The sequence below is a fragment of the Dermacentor variabilis genome, unplaced genomic scaffold (genome assembly GCF_050947875.1).
Source record: "Dermacentor variabilis isolate Ectoservices unplaced genomic scaffold, ASM5094787v1 scaffold_20, whole genome shotgun sequence".
NCBI lineage: Eukaryota > Metazoa > Arthropoda > Arachnida > Ixodida > Ixodidae > Dermacentor > Dermacentor variabilis.
In genome coordinates this window covers 300674-323631 of record NW_027460368.1, presented here as the reverse complement: position 1 = coordinate 323631, position 22958 = coordinate 300674, and the positions used below count along the sequence as shown (strand labels likewise).

General features: G+C 47.8%; 1 long non-coding RNA gene and 1 pseudogene across 1 annotated transcript in view; one reads left to right on the top strand and one right to left on the bottom strand.

The window, feature by feature from the left end:
* The window catches only part of LOC142568501 (uncharacterized), a 69572-nt gene extending 47068 nt beyond the window's left edge, over positions 1–22504 (top strand). The window contains exon 2 of the long non-coding RNA XR_012825446.1: positions 21975–22504. This is a non-coding gene — a long non-coding RNA (uncharacterized LOC142568501). The remainder of the gene's footprint in view (positions 1–21974) is intronic.
* On the bottom strand, positions 7900–21375 carry LOC142568513 (uncharacterized; annotated as a pseudogene).
* Positions 22505–22958: the final 454 nt, after the last annotated feature.

Here is a 22958-nt window from a genome sequence, read left to right as displayed (position 1 = left end):
GACGGGTGCCCGAACAGTCCAACGCTCAGATGCGCGGCCGGTCTCTCTCGCTTCGGCGGTGTGTCTGACGAATGACGCAAACATCTGGCTCATCATTCGCTCGCCGGTTCGCCTGTCGCTAGGCAACGGAAGTAAACGGCAAAGTTTTATTTAATTTATACGCAGATATTTTTACTTTTTCCGGGAAAGAATAAAAAAATAAAACAATTTCTGGTAATCTCATTTCACATTCTTCTTTTTTTCGATGCTCGCTGCCCCAATTCGTCGATGTTAATACTATAGCGTGACGTGTTTCCTGTTTCCAATTTTCGCCGAGTGTCCGCTCTTGTTCTATTCCTTTCTCTATGGTTCAGCACTTTGGCTGTCGCGCTGCAGCGGACAGCCGCGACTAATCAAACCTCCGCACTTAGAAGGAACGAGAACCTGATCTCTTTTTTTTTGTCGGCCATTTGCAGTCGCCGACACCGTAACATGAAGCATGGCTTCGGCTAAAAAACGCGGACCAGTGCCAACTAGCGTAAAAGGCGCCTGGTTTCGCGACGTCTGCTTTCGCATGCTAGTCCTTTTTTAGCTCGTAGCCTCTCCAAACCGTGAGCATCGGCTTCATCATCATCATCAGCCTGGTTACGCCCACTGCAGGGCAAAGGCCTCTCCCATACTTATCCAACAACCCCGGTCATGTACTAATTGTGGCCATGCCTGCAAACTTCTTAATCTCATCCGCCCACCTAACTTTCTGCCGCCCCCTGCTACGCTTCCCTTCCCTTGGGATCCAGTCCGTAACCCTTAATGACCATCGGTTATCTTCCCTCCTCATTACATGTCCTGCCCATGCCCATTTCTTTTTCTTGATTTCAACTAACATGTCATTAACTCGCGTATGTTCCCTCACCCAATCTGCTCTTCTCTTATCCCTTAACGTTACACCTATCATTCTTCTTTCCATAGCTCGTTGCGTCGTCATCAATTTGAGCAGAACCCTTTTCGTAAGCCTCCAGGTTTCTGCCCCGTAGGTGAGTACTGGTAAGACACAGCTATTATATACTTTTCTCTTGAGGGATAATGGCAACCTGCTGTTCATGATCTGAGAATGCCTGCCAAACGCACCCCAGCCCATTCTTATTCTTCTGATTATTTCCGTCTCGTGATCCGGATCCGCCGTCACTACCTGCCCTAAGTAGATGTATTCCCTTACGACTTCCAGTGCCTCGCTGCCTATTGTAAATTGCTGTTCTCTGCCGAGACTGTTAAGCATTATTTTAGTTTTCTGCAGATTAATTTTTAGACCCACTCTTCTGCTTTGCCTCTCCAGGTCAGTGAGCATGCATTGCAATTGGTCCCCTGAGTTACTAAGCAAGGCAATATCATCAGCGAATCGCAAGTTACTAAGGTATTCTACATTAACTTTTATCGCCAATTCTTCCCTATCCAGGTCTCTGAATACCTGCTGTAAACACGCTGTGAATAGCATTGGAGATATCGTATCTCCCTGCCTGACGCCTTCCTTTATTGGGATTTTGTTGCTTGCTTTATGGAGGACTACGGTGGCTGTGGAGCCGCTATAGATATCTTTCAGTATGTTTACATACGGCTCGTCTACACCCTGATTCCGTAATGCCTCTATGACTGCTGAGGTTTCGACAGAATCAAACGCTTTCTCGTAATCAATGAAAGCTATATATAAGGGTTGGTTATATTCCGCACATTTCTCTATCACCTGATTGATAGTGTGAATATGATCTATTGTTGAGTAGCCTTTACGGAATCCTGCCTGGTCCTTTGCTTGACAGAAGTCTAAGGTGTTCCTGATTCTATTTGCGATTACCTTAGTAAATAGTTTGTAGGCAACGGACAGTAAGCTGATCGGTCTATAATTTTTCAAGTCTTTGGCGTCCCCTTTCCTATGGATTAGGATTATGTTAGCGTTCTTCCAAGATTCCGGTACGCTCGAGGTCATGAGGCATTGCGTATACAGGGTGGCCACTTTCTCTAGAACAATCTGTCCACCATCCTTCAACAAATCTGTTGTTACCTGATCCTCCCCGGCTGCCTTCCCCCTTTGCATATCTCCCAAGGCTTTCTTTACTTCTTCCGGCGTTACCTTTGGGATTTCGAATTCCTCTGGACTAATTTCTCTTCCATTATCGTCGAGGGTGCCACTGGTACTGTATAAATCTCTATAGAAATCCTCAGCCACTTGAACTATCTCATCCATATTAGTAATGATATTGCCGGCTTTGTCTCTTAACGCATGTATCTGTTTCTTGCCAATTCCTAGTTTCTCCTTCACTGTTTTTAGGCTTCCTCCGTTCCTGAGAGCATGTTCAATTCTATCCATATTATACTTCCTTATGTCAGCTGTGTTACGCTTGTTGATTAACTTCGAAAGTTCTGCCAGTTCTATTCTAGCTGTAGGGTTAGAGGCTTTCATACATTGGCGTTTCTTGATCAGATGTTTCGTCTCCTGCAATAGCTTACTGGTATCCTGCCTAACGGAGTTACCACCGACTTCTATTGCACACTCCTTATGGATGCCCACAAGATTGTCGTTCATTGCTTCAACACTAAGGTCCTCTTCCGGAGTTAAAGCTGAATACCTGTTCTGTAGCTTGATCTAGAATTCCTCTATTTTCCCTCTTACCGATAACTCATTAATCGGCTTATTATGTACCAGTTTCTTCCGTTCCCTCCTCAGGTCTAGGCTAATGCGAGTTCTTACCATCCTGTGGTCACTGCAGCGCACCTTGCCGAGCACGTCCACATCTTGTATGATGCCAGGGTTAGCGCAGAGTATGAAGTCTATTTCATTTCTAGTCTCGCCGTTCGGGCTCCTCGAGGTCCACTTTCGGCTGTCCCGCTTGCGGAAGAAGGTATTCATTATCCTCATATTATTCTGTTCCGCAAACTCTACTAATAACTCTCCCCTGCTATTCCTAGTGCCTATGCCATATTCCCCCACTGCCTTGTCTCCAGCCTGCTTCTTGCCTATTTTGGCATTAAAGTCGCCCATTAGTATATTGTATTTAGTTTTCACTCTACCCATCGCCGATTCCTCGTCTTCATAGAAGCTTTCGACTTCCTGGCCATCATGACTGGATGTAGGGGCGTAGACCTGTACAATCTTCATTTTGTACGTCTAAGCATGTTGTACCGCCAAGCATCGGCTTAGCGCTCTTTAATGGTAGGCAGAAGCACGAGATGATGCTGTTGTAGCCCAAACGTCTGTTGCGCTTCCAGAATGGGTTGTCCGGGCGCGATGGTTTTCGCCCAGCTCGCGGTGCAGGTGACGTCTGCCACGTTAAAGCCACACGACCTACACATTTCTTTTTTCTGTCGCCTCACCACAATGCCGCTAGGCTGATGACCGCTGCTGCGTCACGTCTGCGAGAGTACTAATTGTCTGTGCGCGACAGGTCGTTGGAATGACGGCGCGCGACCCACTCTTTGTATTTGCCCATGCTATCTCGCACTGCTGGGTTCATTTGCAGTAGATGAGTGGCTTCGGTATACGCTTTCTTTTATGAGAACTGCTATCGTCGAATCTTCGTTTTTTTTTCTGGAACATGGAGCGCTTGGCGCCGTGCAAACTGTGTGGCTTGATGCTCTACCTCTAAGTGGCTCGAACTTACCTGCCTTTCACTGCCTAAAAATGGGCATGCATGGGGCTCGCTGGCGGGTTATGGGAATGAAGCGCAAGCATTGATGAAGCCATTGCTAGAGCCCTCTGAAATCTCAGTCATCTCCATTAGTAGATATTCAAAGACAGAAAATACGCCACAGATATTAAAGAAAAAGGCATAAGGCGATTTTCCAGGTATTACTACGTGTGAACTACCTGAATGCAGGATTTTAGCAGTGTTCTTTTTTAGCTTTAATAATGTGCACAGACGCTAAGTGTTGTCAATGAAAAAAACATTATTGCATATCTTTCGTGGCACTTGCTTTCTCTTTCATCGCCCAAGGCATGCAGCGACCAAGCAATCAACGGGAACCATCACAAAGAACACGCATTGGCGGTTGTTTATTCGCACTATAATAATCACGTGCCCTCAAGCTATCCAGAATCGACACTTCTTTTTTCATTCTCCTGCACAATTAATATCCAATGAAGCTTTCTTCCGCATCCAAAACTTGCGCCACCCGCCACGGCATTGAAACGTACAGGGACACTACTTCGGGATGCGCTTGAAGCGTGCACCACTCGTCACTAATGTTTTCCCAAAGCGTGTCCGCAGTGGCATTTCCAAGGCGCCTTGAAGCTAGGCGCCGTTTCATAAGCCCCCAAATATTTGCAATGGGGTTCAAATCTGCCCCATTTGGCGGCCACTGGAGCTCCTGAATGCCACGGTTCTCAAGCAAGCGAGACACTCGGCGCGCTGTGTGAACAGGGCTCCGGTCGTGTTGGAGCAAGTAGAGGCCGTCTGGGAAGGGCCTGTCCAGAAGGTACGGAATCAGGGTGTGCTCCAAGATGTCGCAATATTGCTTCGCCGTGAAGCGGTCCTGTATTCGCACAAGCGGGCCCAGGCCGTCTTTGGTGATGGCTCCCCACACGTTTACCGAGCAGCGCCCGCTTGAGAGTACGTTTCTTGTGTATGCTTCTTGGTATCTACAGGGAGACCGGGAAAAGGGGGCAAGCAGGAAAATTAACCCTCAAGGGTTGACTGCATTAAAGAAGGAGGGTTTGCATGACATCTGTTTTAGTTTATGGTAAATGGCGCAAAAAATATAATGAAATGAAAAATATACTGACATAGGATGAGGTCACTATTTGCAAGCTGTAATCTTCAAGTGGCATTCAAATAACAAAAAGTTAGGCAAGATATATTGACAACCTAATCTTTCCTCATCGCTTTGTAATACCAGAACATTTATCTTGCTTCATATTGCGCTGTCATAACTGTGACCGCCGCCCCTACCAAACATCTGGCAGAAATTTATAAAGGGAGTGAAGCGCTGCCCACCTGCTGTTGCAAGGACGCCAGACTCGTAGCTGTTCATTCCACCTTGTACAGAAAGTCGACTCGTCCGTGAAAACTACTTGTTTCCAATTTTCAACGGTCCAGCCAGCAACCTTCTGTGCAAAGGCAAGCCTTGTCCTCCTCTGGGATTCAGTGAGTAAGGGCTTCTTGGCAGTGACGCGGTTTTCGAGACCGGCTTCTTAAAGCCTCCTTTGAATTGTTTTGCATGATACATGCAAGGAGAGCGCCTCCCTGATATCTCTCGCCGTGAGAAAAGCGTCTGCCACGGCGGCTGCAACTATAAGCTGGTCCTCCTCCTCTTTGGTTATTCTTCGTCTCCCTGTATGGAGGGCGTCACCGAATCTTGCTTCGTCGCGGTACGCTTGAGTTATGCGGCTTACTGCCGTTCTTGTTCAGATAACTATTCTGAACAGATAATTCTATTCAACATGGTCGCCACTTTAACAAGGCCCCTACAGTACAACTGTCGCCTGGAACATGCTGGAGCAAAAACTGCCCGCCAGCAAGTTCGCGACACCGGCCAAGCAGTCTGCTAACAGCGAGGTGTGGGCGGTATAGCGCATAAAGCCGCACGGCTTGCACGGCGTCAAGCACTCCATGTTTAAGCAAACAAAAAACAAAAAAAGCGAAGATGTGACGATAGCAGTTCTCATTCGAGAAAGCCTACCGAACCCACTTATCTACTGCGAATAAACCCAGCAGCATCCAGGCAGTGCGATTATAAAGGGTGGGTCGCGCGCCGTCATTCCAAGGACCTGTCGCGCATGGATAATTGGTACTCTCACAGACGAGACGCTGCATCGGCCATCTGACTACGCGGTATTGTGGTCACGCGACAGAATAAAGGAAATCTGTAGGCCGTGTGGCTTTAAGGTGGCAGCCGTCAGCTACAGCGCTAGCTGGGCGAAAGCCATCGCGCCCGCGACAACCCATTCCGGCAGCGCATCAGACGTTGCGCTTACAGCGGCGTCATCTCGCGCTGCTCCCTACCATTAATAAAGAGCGCTAATCCGATGCTCACGGCTTGGAGAGTCTGCCAGCTAAAAAAGGACTAGCATGCGAGAGCAGACGTCTCGACACCAGGCGCCTTTTACACTAGTTGGCACTGGTACGCGTTTTTTAACTGAAGACATGCTTCATGTTAGTGTGTCCGCGACAGCAAATGGCCGACACACACAAAAAATGACAAGGGGTTCTCGTTCCTTCACAGTGTCGAGGTTTGATTAGTTGCGGCTGTCCGCTGCTGCGCGACAGAGCACAGTGCTGAACCACTGGCGATTCACGCGCCCCTTCACCCCGACCGTAAGCAGCAGAGCAGCCGAACGCCGCACAAGAAATTTATCAAGCGCGAGAGCGAGGGTGTGGAGGAGAAGATTGACGCCATTCCGGGTACCCTCGTCGTGAGCGCGCGAAGCGCGATAGCAGCGCCGTGGTGCGGCTCCGCAGCCGCTCCGGCCGCCTGAGCCGTGGTCCATATTATTCTGTCCGCGAATGTACATGTTATATACCGCATTGTTGAATAAATCCCGTATTTGCTGCCTCGTTCCTTTGGCCTTTGTCCCCTCGTGGTAGAACTAGCCTTTTTTTTCTTCAAAATTTTAATTTCACATATTTTATGTTCTAATAATGAATTAGATGAGCTCAATGCTGCGAGACAGCATCCTAGAGGCAACAAACTCAACTTCACTGAAGCAGAATGACTGAATCCGTGGTACAAAAGATTTGTTGAAAAGTATGAGTTACCTGAGCTGATGGCATATTCTCCAAGCATCACAACCAGCGGCATAGACCTGGCTTCACATATGGCCAGCATGGAAGTGGCAAGAACCCAGGAGAAAAAAGGAAGCGATGTGCTCAGATGTTGTTATTGCAGTAACCAAATGTTTTGCTCCAATCAAAGAATGTGCCTGGAGAGCTTGTATTGACACTTTCAACAGAGCAATGAGATTACCTGAGAGTACAAAGACCCATCATGGAATTGGCCAAGAAGTGCCGTGAGCTCACAAAAAGAGCAGCTAGGGAGCCAGAACTCAAGGACTACCACCTCCGTGCCAGACCGTTCAGAAGAGCCATAGGCTATGGCATCAATTATGAGATAGTACTGCTCGACAAGACAGTTAGGAAGCAGTACAAAGTTGACCCAGCACTTGTGATACCAATCAATGAGATGCTAATAGACATCAACGACATGAGAGCAGGGCAACCAAAGAAATAGAAGATCATCTAAAGAGTTCAGGGAGAACACATTGCTTGGTTGAAGATGTTCATTAACAGAGCAAATGGAACAACCATCTGTCCTTCATGGGGAGACTTCAGAAAGCAGAACAAGACAAAACTGTAAATCCTCGCAACCAGCTTCTGTACTTTGATCCAACAAGCAGAAGATGCAGGATCAATAACACTGAAAACACTTGAACCCATTGGATTAATGAGGACTTGGTGTGTTGAGGAGGCAGATGACGGAGTGGACAGAACGGTTTGAAGCAGACCTAAAATTCATCGAGCCCTGCCTGAAGAAGCATCAGGTGATGAACACAGCTGGCCCAGGATTTCTTGCCCAATTAGCCCAAATTGACACTGTTTGAGGTCTTACTACTGGGCATTGCCTGCAGGAGTGACACCTCATTCATTCCGTTCACTATTACCATTTATTTTCCAGTTGGTTCAAAAAACAGTGCGCAAGGAAAAAAAAATTGCCAAAGCACTTGAGAAAACCCCTGTGAAATGGGGCAGGAAACTACTAGAACTGATGTCAAAAGAATCCAAGTTTGAGGACAGGATCTATCTTCATCCAGGTGTCCTCAATGCATCCAGGCTTTCTGAGATGGGTGTATGCTTTCGAGCTGTTCCTCTTGGGAACCGAGACGAAGCACTGCAGGGATGTGGGTTTCCCAAGTTTCTTCTGAACATGAAAATCCTTTTAGGTGATGACCACAACCCGTGTGCAGCTGGCATTGTTGGCCTGCTCAAGCTGCAAAAGGTCGAAGGAAGTGAAATAGCAAAAGAGATTGTGCCATCAGAACACATGTTGCACCAATCTCTCGTTGGTAAGGCTTCACCATTCCAGAACACAAGGCTGGTAAAGGGCAACACAACTGAGGTGCAGATAATCTATGTCACGGCAACTAGATTGTCTCAACCATTTTTTATATTTTATGTGTTATTTGATGCCCTTGTGTTTAATACCTTACATGTTTTATGTGCCTTTATATGCTATTCATATTGCTCTATTTCGTATTGTTCTATTTTATTTTATCTATATACCGGTTTTGTGGCAACTGAGGCTATGTCTGAACAGCATGAACCCTAAGCATGCCATAAACATAGACATCTTATAGGTGGGTCTGTTAGCAAAAGAATCCATCACTCTGCTTTCGTGGCTCCATGCTGCCAGAGAAAGCCTACCTCAAGTATGTCTAAACAGAGAGCAGAAATGCTTAGGAGCCAAAAGGTACATTCAAGGGTTCAAAGTGAACATGTCCATTGGGTGAAGATGTTTGTGAATGGTGCCTGTGGCACGACAATTGGCCGTTCATGGGGTGATCTCCGGAAACAGAAGTCCAAGGTGTACCTATTGACCACGTGGTTTTCAAAACTAATGCAACAAATAGAAAATGCTGCCGACGTGACAGTAAAGGCAACTGAGCAGGTGGGAAAGCTCAGAGCATTGTGGGAACGTGCTGATGAAGGCATCAGGGACAAAGAAGACAAAGAATAGTTCGAAAGAGACCTTCCTTTCATCGAGTCTTGCATTAAAGAAGCCACCAATCTAAATGAGAGTAGCGCTGGCTTTACAGCTCAGTCTGCACAGACTGACAATGTCTTGAGCTCTTATTACTGGGCTCATCGTGCAGGCGTGACTGAAGGTTATTTTCCTGCTCTCTCCCGATTCTTGTTCCAGCTCTGTGAAAAAACAACATGCAAAGAAAAGATTGCCAAGGCATTGTCAACCACTCCTATGATGTGGAGAAAAAAGGCTGTTGGAGCTGATGTCTATGGACCCTAAGTTTGAAGATAGAATTCGTCTACACGCAGGCGCCTTGACTGCATCCACGCTGAGTGAAATGGGAGTGTGTTTTGAAGCAGTTCCTGTCAACAATCCTGATGCTGCTGTCCTAGGCTGCGGCTTTCCAAAGTTCATTCTGAACATAAATGTGTTGACCGACTCAGAACACAACCCATGTGCAAGGGCAATCGTGGACCTGTTCAAACTGCTGAAGGAGGGAGGAATAGAGATCACAAAGGAGATTGTACCATCCGAACACATGGTGTACCAATCGTTGGTGGGGAAAACGTCTCCGTTTCCAAATAACACCTTGGCCAAAGGCAATGCGACTGAAGTCGAAATTGTCTGAACTGAACAACCACTCGGTACAGCACTCCATGTCCTCTGTCTGTCTTTTGTCCACTCTATCTCGTTAAGTTGTAAATAGACTGTCGATAAAGTAAATAGAGAGTGGGTAGGAGTTCTAAAGAATGTTAACTGGCATTTTTATAAGGGATGTGCGCTCCGACATAAAACACACAGTGAACATTGAGCAAGATAAAAAGTCAATACACATGGAAGTTGTAATCAACACTTAAACAGTACTCAACATATTCAATGGAGTTTTCTAGAAGAACTTGTTTAAATCTATTTTTGGAAATTTGTATATTTAGGTGTAAAATGTTGTAAAAGTTGAAGCTGGCTGTGTATTTGGTGCAGAATATGCTGCCCACCATAGGTAGTTCGAAATTTTGGTGTTATACTTTGTGCACGGAGGCATTGTTGAACACATCGAGAACTGTACGTGCGGTATAGCTTATTATTTTAACATGCAAAAAAGCCTGCGATAATAGATTTGTTTAACTTCCAATGTGAAATGTCTTGAAAATAGCGGGCGCATGCTGAAACCTTGCGGGTGACCATAATATCCCTCAAATATTCGTAGCACTTTTTTGTATTGTGCGTAATATGGTATAATTCTCTGCTGCCCTTGTGCACCAGATCAACACGCAGTCTATACGCGTTATGTTCACGCCAAAGAGCGGCTCTTTACCAAGAAACAATGCCGGATGTAATGGAATACGCTGCCTGTATGCTAGAGGAAATAGTTTTTTTCTTTGATCTTCTACTACGCGGCATTAAAGTACAACGTGGAGTGCAGTCAGCGATTCCCCACATTTCCCACAGACAGCAGGATGACCGTTGGTTAACAGACAAAAGTCCGTGCCATACGTGTGGCCTATTCGAAGTCTGCAGAAAGTGACCTCCCTTCGTCATGTTCGTGGTGGCCAACTTCCTAAACGCGCCTTCAATAAATGGAGCTTATTAGAGGACTGTGTGTCCCACACGCGTTACGAATAGCACTTGAGTTTCTTGCGAGGGAACGGTTCGAGATCTATGGCAGGGATAGTTATCGAAGCGTTAGTACTATTTTTCTATGGATGCAGCCAGTCTGTCGCCAAGCATATTGCCTTCAATGCCTCTATACGTAGAAACGCAGCATATTATATGTTGAGAAGTGTAAGCTTAGCATACAGCCGAGCAAACCTCCGTGATTACACGATTATTATGTTTCGGTAGCGAGGATAGAGCTTCAACTACGGTTAAACGGTCACTATAAATAACTGCTTTCCGAAACTGGATATTACTGATGTAGGTTACAGCCAAGAGTGTTGCACAGGCCTCAGCCGCAAAAATGCTTGCTTCCGGGTGTCGATCAAGCGTTTCCGTGAATTATGGGCCCACCAGTGCACAAGAAACACCGGCATACGACTTTGATGCGTTCGTGTAGAATTCTGGGGACAGGTATATTGTCTTTCTAAAAAGTGTATTCGGATGTGTGTGCTTTGAAACTTCCACAAAAGACAAGTCACAATCTATGTGGTGCCACTGCCACGCCGGTAATTGCTTCGTTGGAGCCGTTAAGCGATGTTCAAGAAGTGGGACAGAAATTTTGTGGTTGAGCGGTTGATTTTGTATTTCGCAGGCCTTCTTTAAAGGCAATTACAAGAAGCTTCATCAATGGTACTTACTTGCACACACTTCAGTCGGCCATCTTTAAATGTGAACTATAACTTCCGTATTGACACTTTCATGGTAAAGCCAATATTTCATAAGTTTAGCAATTACTTTACACTAATTGACTTTGCAAAACGCAAAAAAATACCGCAGACTAGGACACGCAATCCTCAACACCAGTGAGTTGGTTTGAGATTCCTACCAGACTCCGCCGTTTTTAAAACATTAGCTACTTTTAGCTGGGACACCCGGTATATGCGTATATATCCCTTTCCTGCTTTATAAATTTTAGTTCTTAGACCAGCGATCATCCCTGTGTGTTTGTCACGAGGATCCCATCCTCGTCGGGTGTAGCAAGCATGTGACGCCCTCTCAGGCATAGTGTTCGTTCGCCGCCAGGTTCGGTGGCCTGCTAAGCTCGGCAGGCAACATTGATCACCGCACCGCAATAAACACCGACGGGCACGGCTGCTCGGCGGTCAGTCATCGTTCAGCACCATCACGCTGCGGAGTGTCCGACTAACGGAGGGTGCCTCGAGCCCTCCCTTGTTCACGAACCCAGGTGGGTCGTGACAGTGCTCTTCACTGTCTTCGTTTTTGGCACGCTGGTGCCACTGAAGACAGGCCTATGCGCTGACAGCAAAGTCACCCATTTGTGTTTTCCAACATTTTTTTTGCGCTCAGTATGAAAAATCTCTATTGATATGTTTTATTGGTGACGCATTCTTGCAGATGTGCTGAAGGGCATCTTCGGCAATAAAAGGCGAACCTACAGAAAGGAGAAAACGAAAGTCCGCGCGGCAACGAGCGGCCAGCCTGCAAGCGACGTCTATACTGGCAAGTGGATTTTCTTGGACGCGATGTGATTCCTGGATGCTGTTCCGGAGACGAACCACCGCTTTTGCAGCGGGGACTATGACAGCTCAGCAAGCTCGGCTATAGAGGTACTGTACTTATGTGCATTGTTGTCTCTGCGCATGTAGAAAGCGAAATTCCAGGAACGATAAGAACGTTCTCCAAGATTCCCCCATGCCCCAAAAACATGGTTTCTGCAGGCCCTCGTGCGATTTCCGAGCAAAACCATTTTGCTGTAAACCGCCAGGCTCAGTGTACATGCCAGGATTGAAACAGAAACAAGGGGCAACTTATTTCATGCCAACTGTGAAATTGTTCATTGCAGTGTCACCACAACAGGGATGTCCTGGCACCTGCAGAATAGAGTGGCGGGGACGAAGGGGAGCTGTCCGTGATGCTGGAGGAAAGCTCGAGCAGCTACTCCGCAGCCACGTTGAGAAGAGTCGTGTCGCCGCCCACGCTCAGCACAAAACGGTCAAGACAGTTACGGTCCTCGGGGCCGTCAAGCGAGGGCTGGGTCCAGAGGCAGGCAGTTTTGCATACCATTCCCTCAGCCGTGCAGCAATCGTGCGAGCCAAACGACGCCTCTTTTTAACTCGATAGCGTTAAGGAGCTCGTGCCCCGCAGGGGCGTCTGCGTCAGCAGGCGTTTGGTGTGTTGCGACACCACGTACCCGAGCACACGAGGGTTGGACCCTCCCGCGTGTAGCCGTGCGCGGCTTGGCCGTGTCTGGGGAAAGGGGGATCCTGGGGGTTGAGCTGATGCTGGGTGTTTGGACCTTTAAGGCCCCCCGGCGGAGGCAACACATCCCTTTGGCCTCTGCTTCACATAGACGGCACCCCCGGACTGACCCACCCGGGGGAAATCGGTAGTTGCCTTTTCCTGTCTCTCTCTCCCTCTAGCCTTCGTCTTTGTCTCACTTTTCATCTTTCCTATCTCCTCCTAGCTTCCGTTTACTTCCAATTTTTCCAGGCAGCAAGGGTTAACCTTGTGTGAATAACCAACCTAGGTTATCTCATATTTGGTTATAGTGATAACGTACAGCTGGCGTTTGCAGGAGCTGTTTTTACAGTCCCTGTAACGTCCCCTTGTAGGGCTCCACGGTGGGTGGCTGGCGTTATTGCCGAAAATTACATTATTCTATGGCTAGTTCCTTCCCTCCCCTCCCAGATCGCCCTCAGAAAAGAGGGCGCACCGAAGATGTATTTCAGTTTTTTGGACGACAAAGACCCAACTTCCCACGATTTCACGTCATTCATTCGGAAAAGTCAGATAAACAAGTACGCACAATCTCCCCATTTCTAGTTTCGAAGTCTTTAACTGAGGCTCTTGGTCCAGGTTACAAGGCATCAAGGATGGCAAGTGGAGATCTCCTTTTGGAGCTCCGTGATCTGAAACAATACGAAAAGTTAACCAATCTAGTGTCTTTTGGGGACTTCCAAGTGACAGTGACTCCGCACCGCACTATGAACACTACACGCGGCGTTGTCTCAGATGATGACCTGCTTCAGCTGACAGAGGCAGAGCTCCTAGAGGGATTCAATGAACAAAATGTGGTTAATGTGAAAAGAATAGAGATGAGGCGCGATGGTAAAGAAATTGCGACCAAACACCTAATTCTCACCTTTAATTCAAGTGTCCTGCCCGAATCAATCGAGGCTGGGTACATAAAGCTCCATGTCAGGCCTTACGTGCCCAATCCACTCAGATGTTTCAAATGCCAACGTTTCGGCCACAGTTCGCAGAGCTGCCGAGGCCGTCAAACCTGTGCGAAGTGCAGTGCCCAGGAACATACTTCTGAAACTTGTGAGAACACTCTCCATTGTGTAAACTGTGAAGGGGAGCACGCCGCATACTCGCGGTCGTGCCCATTCTGGAAGAAGGAGAAAGAAATAGTCACGATCAAAGTAAAGGAAAACATAACTTTCAAGGAGGCACGCAGGCGGGTGTCTTACCTGCCCAAAAACACATTTGCCGAAGTGGGGCGTCAGGGGGCAGCGCCACAACGGTCTCCGGCGGCTGTCCGACCCACACCCAGTGAGGCGGCAGCGACGCCATCCGCCCCCCCGGCGGATGCAGCTAGTGCTGCTACGCCAATCCAGCAGACGGGGCCATCTACCTCCGGGCAGGTGACCTTGAAGGCCTCGTCCACCGTGCCGAGGCCTTCACGCCAAACAAAGCGCTCGGAAGAGCGCGTGTCCAGTGCTTTTATAACCTTATTGACCAGCTCCCCGAGCCTTACATACTCGTGGGAGATTTTAACGCACATAACACAATGTGGGGAGACTCGCGATGCGACGCGAGAGGTCGACTTATTGAAAATTTCCTTTTAACCACCGGTGCCTGTCTCCTTAATAAGAAAGAACCAACGTATTATAATCCACATCATAACTCGTACTCATCAATAGACCTGGCGATCGGATCCGCTTCCATCTTTCATGATTTAGAGTGGCATGTAATTAAAAACCCATTCGGAAGTGATCACTTCCCAGTAACGCTGAACTCCGTAAAGAAACACGACTTGCATCCACACTTCCCTCGCTGGAAACTGGCCTCAGCGGACTGGGAAGGTTTTAGGGAATCCGCCCACATATCACGAGATTTTATAGATAATTTTACTATAGATCATGCTGTTTCATACTTCACCGCTTTTATCATTGACGCCGCTGAAAAGTCCATTCCTCAAACAAGAGGCACTTCATCCAAAAGACGGGTCCCCTGGTGGAATGACGATTGTAGAGAGGCGAGGAAGAGAAAAAACAAGGCTTGGAACAAATTACGTGAATGTCCTACAGCGGAAAATCTTATAGAATTTAAACAGATTAAATCGCAGGGAAGAAGGACACGACGACTCGCAAAGAGGGCAAGCTGGCAGAGGTTTCTCTCTGGTATAAATTCATATACTCAAGAATATAAAGTATGGGATGGGCTGAAAAGGCTTAAGGGGCGAGAAATTCATCCGTTGCCCCTAGTCAACGGTGAAGCAAACCGCTTGGAAGACCAAGCTGACGCCCTTGGCGAACACTTCCAACACGTTTCCAGTTCTAACCATTACTCCAAGGCGTTTCTAAAACACAAACAAGTAGAAGAACACAAGGGTATCGACCGCAAATGCAGACAGAACGAACCCTTCAATGCGCCTTTTAACATCGCCGAGTTGAGAGCCTCCCTGACTGCATGTCAGAGCTCCGCGCCTGGACCAGACAGGATCATGTACGACATGATTAAACACCTCTCCAGTGATACTCAAATTACTCTGCTAGCACTTTTTAACACAATATGGGCTGCGGGATACCTACCTACCGCATGGAAAGAAGCGTTGGTTGTTCCGATTCTTAAACAGGGCAAAGACCCCACATTAGTAACAAGTTATCGTCCGATTGCCCTCACAAGCTGTATATGCAAACTTTTTGAAAAAATGATAAACCGTCGACTTTTACACTTCCTTGAATTAAATAAGTCTCTTGATCCGTACCAGTGCGGTTTTAGAGTAGGACGATCTACAACCGACCATCTAGTGCGCATGGAAGCAAACATTCGCGATGCCTTCGTACATAAACAGTCCTTCTTATCCGTGTTTCTCGACATGGAGAAGGCGTACGATACAACTTGGCGCTACGGTATCCTGCGTGACCTATCGACGCTGGGCATCCGCGGCACTATGTTAAATATTATAGAAAGCTACCTGCAAAACCGTACATTCCGGGTGAAAATAGGTAATGTGCTGTCGCGAGCATTCATACAGGAAACTGGGGTACCCCAGGGAGGCGTACTGAGCTGCACGCTCTTTGTAGTTAAAATGAACACGCTTCGTAAAACATTACCCACATCTATTTTTCATTCCGTCTACGTTGACGACATACAAGTAGGTTTCAAATCCTGCAACCTAACAGTCTGTGAGAGGCAGGTACAGCAGTGCTTGAACAAAGTCTCCAAGTGGGCAGACGAAAACGGGTTCAAAGTGAACCCCAACAAAAGCTCTTGCGTTCTTTTCACCAGGAAAAAAGGGCTTGCTGCAGATCCCACTGTTGAAATACATGGGCAACGAATACCCGTAAACAAGGAACACAAATTCTTAGGTGTTATACTTGACTCCAGGCTTACATTTGTCCCACACATAATATATCTGAAAGCAAAATGTCTTAAAACAATGAACTTACTTAAAATCCTATCCCACACAACATGGGGTAGCGACAGAAAATGTTTATTGAATCTGTACAGGAGCCTAGTTCGATCACGACTGGACTATGGTGCCGTGGTTTACCACTCTGCCGCCCCGAGCGCGCTAAAAATCTTAGACCCGGTCCACCACCTGGGTATCCGCCTGGCCACTGGCGCCTTTCGAACAAGCCCTGTCGAAAGCCTATACGTAGAGTCAGATGAGTGGTCACTCCATTTTCAGAGAACATACATCAGCTTCACCTACTTTCTTAAAGTGCGCTCGAATAAGGAACATCCGTGTTTTAGGACAGTAAACGACTTAACGTGCGAAACACTTTTCCGTAACAGACCCTCCACGAGACTTCCTTTGTCGCTGCGTGTAAGAGAACTTAGTGAAGAAATGGATGTCTCAATACTTGAACATCGCATAATGGCTCCTGCTAATCTATTACCGCCCTGGGAGTGGCAGGTAATAGAATGTGACACATCCTTCGTAGAGGTCTCGAAGCACGCTCCTGAGCTTGAAATTGCTATGCATTTCCGAGAGCTTCAATCCAAGTACTCGTGCTGCGAATTTTATACAGACGCGTCCAAATCCCATGCTGGCGTATCCTACGCTGCTGTCGGTCCCTCTCTTTCTGAATCTGACGTGCTGAACCCTATAACAAGTATCTTCACAGCAGAAGTCTACGCTGTACTGTGTGCAGTAAAACATATAAAGAAACTGAAACTTGACAAAGCCATCATATTCACAGACTCGTTAAGCCTTGTAAAAGCACTCATTTCTTTGCAAAAGCGTACAAATCCTGTCTTCAATGAACTCTACACACACTTATGTAACATCTACTCATCACACAGACATGTAGTAATATGCTGGGTTCCAGGCCATAGAGGAATCGAGGGAAATGTGCTTGCTGATGAGATGGCCAAATCAATGGCATCGCAGGGTACTCGTTCTGCTGCAGTCCCTGCCACAGACATGAAGCCTTTCCTCAGAAACAAACTACGAAGCCACTGGCAACGCTTGTGGGACGCAGAAACGAGTAATAAGCTTCACGTAATTAAGCCTAAGTTAGGTTTCTGGCACCCAACAACGAAAACACGAAGAACAGACGTTCACTAGACTAAGAATAGGACACACGTTCGGCACTCATAACTTTCTCCTCACCGGTAACGAGCCTCCAACCTGTGGTAGATGCGGCGACAAGCTTTCGGTCCTCCACGTCTTCCTGGAGTGCCGGGAAGCCGAGAGACAGGAGGAAACATTTTCCTTTTGCATACAGCCATCACCTCCCTCTGCATCCGGCCATGTTTCTTGGTGTAGAACCGATGTTTGAGACCAAAGCAGTCCTCGCTTACTTGAAAGATGTTGTGCTACACATAACAAGCCCAATTATTACGTAGTGCATCCTCTTTCCAGAGGATACATCTACGATAGTGTTCTTTTATAGCACATGCCTCTAGGTCCTTGGCTTTCAAGGGCTCTGATGAGGCAGAAGTGCTCCAGACATTTTTAGCATCTCACGTATCTTATATATTGCATCACTCTTTCTCAATGCCTTGTAATGTTCATAGTACACGTCAATAGTCATTCCCATAATTTTATTACTCGTACATTTTATGGAATTTGCATCAACTCTTTTAGGCCCCTTTACAGCCACGACACATTAAGATCATAGAACCCATCTGTCCACTGCCAACTCATAAACGTTGGCATGGCGCTCTTTGGCCACACCTGGCCCTTGTGCCATTAAACATCAAACATCATCATCATCAAGGAGCTCGTGTCGCAGAAAAGCCGGTGTCGTCGGCGTCGGTGTCGGCGTCCGCGGCGTTGGCCGTGAGCGATAAATCATGGCAGGCACTTCATAAATAAAAAGCAACTTCCAAGATGGGCTGGGTGGGAATCGAACCAGGGTCTCCGGAGTGTGAGACGGAGACGCTACCACTCAGCCACGAGTTCGACGCTTGAAATCGGTACAAACGCGCTTTAAGTGAACGCGGTGTTGCCTTAAAACGTGCCGTAGAATGTTATACTGCGGTGTATATCGGTAATTATGAGCACGTAACTTACAGAAGTCGCATTTACACGAATAGCGAAGTACGTTTCCGCTACATTTCTTCTGCGCTTACCGCACACGCAGAGCCATCTTGCGGCAAACACAGAAGACCCCTCCTCTCAATGTACGGCGCTGCCCCGACAGGTGGCGCGCCATGCGCGCATTGGGGCTGTGCTGTGCGCGGACCGGTGCCAGGCGCGTTGCGGCCCCGACTCCCTCTCCCCTGGCGACGCTTCGCCGTGCTCCCACGCGGGTTGCAGAATCAAGCGCCGTTCCTTTCTTTAGATTACTATCTCTCTATCTCTCTGCCCGTGCCGATCACGACGTTTGGCTGGCGTAGATCGTTTCCCCCTCCGAGACACCGAGTTCTTTTGTTCGTTCCGTTTGCTCAGGCGCACGTTTCGTTGCTGCGCAGAACGCTGCGTTGCTCGACGCTCTCCGTGTGATAGGTGGGCGCAACGTCCGATGCGGGGCGCCTCGTAAGTGATCCCTGCGCCGTAGCGCTTTGTCTTACACCCCTTGGCGGGTCGATGGGAACGCTGTCGCGTTCCACTCTTGAAGGCGAAGCTTAAGCGTCCTCCAATTTTTTCTTTGCCAAAACGATTGCGGCTCATATGAGTCAGCTGGACGCTGTGAAGCAGGTGCAGTGCCAGAAACAAATTTTGGACACAGTTGAAAAATTTCTGACAATCTAAATAAATGTGTGTGCAAATGTTCATTTTATTCTACTCATTAACATAAGCAGACCTCCTCTGCCATGGCACTACACCTTGGCAGATGAAGTATTCCCACATGTCCTCACGGACCCTAGCAGCAAATGCATTCACACGTCCGCGTGTTGCTCGTAGGCCAAAAAAAAAATCTTTGCTACCTACTACCTTCGGGCCCCGAATCAGAAAATGTGCTCATGTCGTTGCCAAGGTAGTTCTGTAGCACACATGCTGCTTGCACCAAGGGAACTACTCTTTCAGGCCTTGCATTGATTGTAGTGAGAAGAAAGTGAAAGCGATTGGCCAGTATATGGAACGCGTTCTCCACAACACTTCTTGCTCTGGACAACCTGTAGAAAGTATACCAAATGAAAAATTATTGCATTTTCTTAAGTAAGCATATTCAACGGCCTTATAACGCCCCTTAAATAACGAAGAATCAAGGTTAAGGTGCATGCCTGTAATTAAAGATCGGCTGGCTGATCACCCGACAGGCGGCTATCTCCGTACGGCTTCATCAGGTTCTTCCCGAGGGGAAATGCGTCGTCGGCCACAAACACTGGTGGGGGGTAGTAATAAACCTGTTCGAACTTGCACATGGTTTGGCAAGTTCACTCTGTTGCCTTCCAATGCCTCCTGCAAGGGCGTGGTCTGCCATACTCCTGCATCGCCTCGAGCACCGGGCACACCATCGTCAATGTCGGTAAATTTATTATTTGCATCCACAACAGCTATAAGAATTATGCTAAACGACGTTTTCTAGTTAAAATAAAGCGACCCAGAGTTGGCTGGTCTGGTTATGCATACCTGCTTCCCTTCTATTGCCCCCACACAGTTTGGAAATTGCCAATTTACGTCAAACCCCTTAATAACGTACCGCCAATCTTCAATTGTTTTTGGTGACTTCATATAATGTTTGCTTAGCTCATGATAGATAGCCGAACATGTTTCGGGAATGAAATCGTTGGCGGTGGAGTGCCCGACTCCGAACTAGCGACTGAGGGAATGGTGGCTCTCACCCATAAATAAAAAAAGGCGGGGGGGGGGGGCATTTAGATTTCTGGTAGAACGTACTGGCGTCTGCAGCCAAACTTGACTAAACGTGGAAAGTTTATGCAGGCACGGCAGCTGGGCAATCGTTTAGCTTTTTTCGTACTGCCGATGTCAGCAAAATAGTGGCGTTTCAGCTCCTACAAACCCCCCTTCACTGCATGTCGCTGGGAAGGTACAGAACGCCGAGGCTCTGCTCTCCTAGCAAGAAAACAGCTAGCTGCACATTACACTGTGGCAACGCAGACAGTATGTACGTTCGGCTGCTGGTCTTGAAGCCGCATTTTGGACCCGGTGCTACATTTCAGTGCAATTGGCTGTAATAAAAGCACACGAGGCGCAGCTATGGCAATGAGAAGTGACGTAAGGCTGCAAGAGCCCAAAGCAAGACGAAGATACCAGATGCAAGGTAACGCAGCGTTGATTGCAGCTTCGTCGCCGGCTGTATCGGTTGGCGCATGAGTCGTCTTCCGTACTATCCTAGGTCCCACGCGCGCCAGAAGTTCCGCGAACTGCTCCCGGCTGACGCGCAGGAGCCGTCTGTACTGAACAGCGTCGGACACTACCAGTTCTTTAAAGAGTTCGTTCTGCAGGCCCAGCTCCTTTCTGCGCATCCAATCCTTCATGCAACACTGCCTTTTCGGAGCAGGGTAGTAATCATCTTCGTCCTCGCAAAGCGCCAACGCCATCGCGGCCAAACGACGTTTCTGCTCCGCCTACACTTTGACGACTCCTACGCGCGATACATGCGCAGCACGGGCGCGAGGTGTTGGAATAGGTTTGCGAGTTTGTTGAGTCGCGAGCACTGTGGCTGAGAATAGCTGGTTGGTTTGCTCTGCCGTCTGCTATGGCGGTCCGCCGTGTGGATGTGCTCTGCGCCGGACCGGACCGCGGCGGGCCGTGACGTCGCATCACGTGACCGATCGGCTTGCAGACTCGGTCCGTCGTGTGGATAGGCTTTAACCGGAAGCGCACAGGCGGGTAGTGAGCAAGCCGCTGTGTTCGGGCGGTCGGAAGCGGTAAGCACTCGCTTAGAATACCATTATCGGCTAAGTGTTGTGAAGTAGCACTTCGTGACCGTCAGAAATTCGGCAACCAAGGTTCAATGCGACGCGGCCTACGGTGAGAAAAGCGTATTACGATGTGTAGTTTGTCGAGACACGGTGTGTAGCTCACGTCAGGCGTCGAAAATATCCGCTTGCGTGTCGCGTTGAGACCGTAAAAAGTGGGTTAATTTGTCTACAAACGTTTAGGAACGGGTCACCCGGACCCAACGGTAGTTGACATGCTAATGTGGTGTTGCTTAGGACTTTGTCGGAGACAGCCCAATTTGCAGTGGTGAAAGGACGCCCGTGAGCTTAGATTTTGAAGCATATTACAGGAACCTACGTGCCGAAACTGTTTGAGACCATCCAATGAGGGGCATAGTCAGCGGCTGGAGCAGCAAACGCGCATGCACCCCCCCCCCCCCCCTTGTCGAAGGTCTTCAAGTGCATAGCACACCGCGCTTTCAAACACCCCCCGAAAAAGAACTCTGGCTGCAGCATTGCCCCCATTACGTGCACATTTGCTACATTAAACTGTGTCAGTTGTGATTAGTAGCTGTTGGTGCAAACATAGTTATGTGTGCAGACAAGTTGATGATGATGATGATGTGTTGTGTTTTGTGGCGCAAGGGCCAGGTGTGGCCAAAGAGCGCCATGACAAGTGGTGATGTTGACGATGTATTATGAAGATGTGACTTGGCTGTAAAGTGGCCTAAAAATAGTTGCTGTAAAGTGCATAAAATCTACGTGACAAAAAATTATGGCGATGACTAATGACGAATACTGTGAACATTAAAATCCATCGTAAAAGAATGAAATAGCATTGAAAATATATGAGATGGTAAAAATGGCTGGAGCACTGTTGCCTCGCCGGAGCCCTTGAAACACAAGGGCCTAGAGGCACGTGCTATACGAAAGGGCTATCACAGCGGTATCCTCTGAAGAGAGGACCCGCTATGAACATGTGGGGCTAATAACATGCAGGACAACATCTTTCAGGAAACTTAGGACTGCGTTGGTATCAAATAGCGGTTCTGGGCCGAGGAACATTGCGGGATGAAGGGGGATCTGCTGCCGGTATGCTAGGGGAAAATGCTTCTTTCTCTCAGATTCGGCTGCCCGACACTCCAGGAGGACGTGGAGGACGGTCAGCCTCTCCCCGCATCTACCGCAGGTCGGAGGATCATTTTCATGGAGTAAAAAATTATGTGTGCCAAATGTGTGTCCTATTCTGAGGCGACAGAATAGGACATCTGTTCGCCGTGATTTTGTTACGGAGGGCCAAGAACCTAATTGTGGCTTTATCACGTGCAGTTTGTTATGTACTTCTGCGTCCCACTTACGTTGCCAGTGGTTTCGCAGTTTCCTTCTTAAAAAAGGCTTCAGGTCTGTGACAGGGACCGAAGCAGTAGGATTAGCTGCATGCAATGAAATTGATGTGGCCATCTGGTCTGCTAGAACGTTACCCTCAATGCCCCTATGCCCGGGCACCCAGCATATAATGACATGCTGGTTAGACATGTATGCTCTACAGAGAATGGAATAGAGCTCGATTATTACGGGGTTTCTGTGTTTACAGTGTGACTTCAAGGCTTTAACGACACTTAAGGAGTCTGTAAATAAAATTGTTTTTTGAATATTTGATTTTCTGATATGTTTCACAGCCGACAATAGTGCATGGGCCTCAGCCGTAAATATACTTGTTTCAGGGTGCAGTACACCGGATTCCGAGAAGGACGGACCAATGGCTGCGTAGGACACCCCGGCATGCGACTTAGAAGCGTCTGTGTAAAACTCTGTGCACGAGTACTTGTACTGGAGCTCCAAGAAATGCATTTTGATATGTGTCTCTGGCGCATGTTTAGTGATCTCTATAAAGGATGTGTCACACTCTATCAGCTGCCACTCCCAGGGCGGTACTAGCTTAGCTGGAGGCATTAGGCGTTGTTCGAGAATTGGGACATCCATTTCCTTGCTAAGTTCTCTTGCACGCAGTGAGAAAGGAAGTCTCATAGAGGGTCTGTTATTAAAAAGTGTTTCACAGGTGAAGTCGTTGATGGTTGTAAAACACGGATGTTCCTTATTAGAGCGAA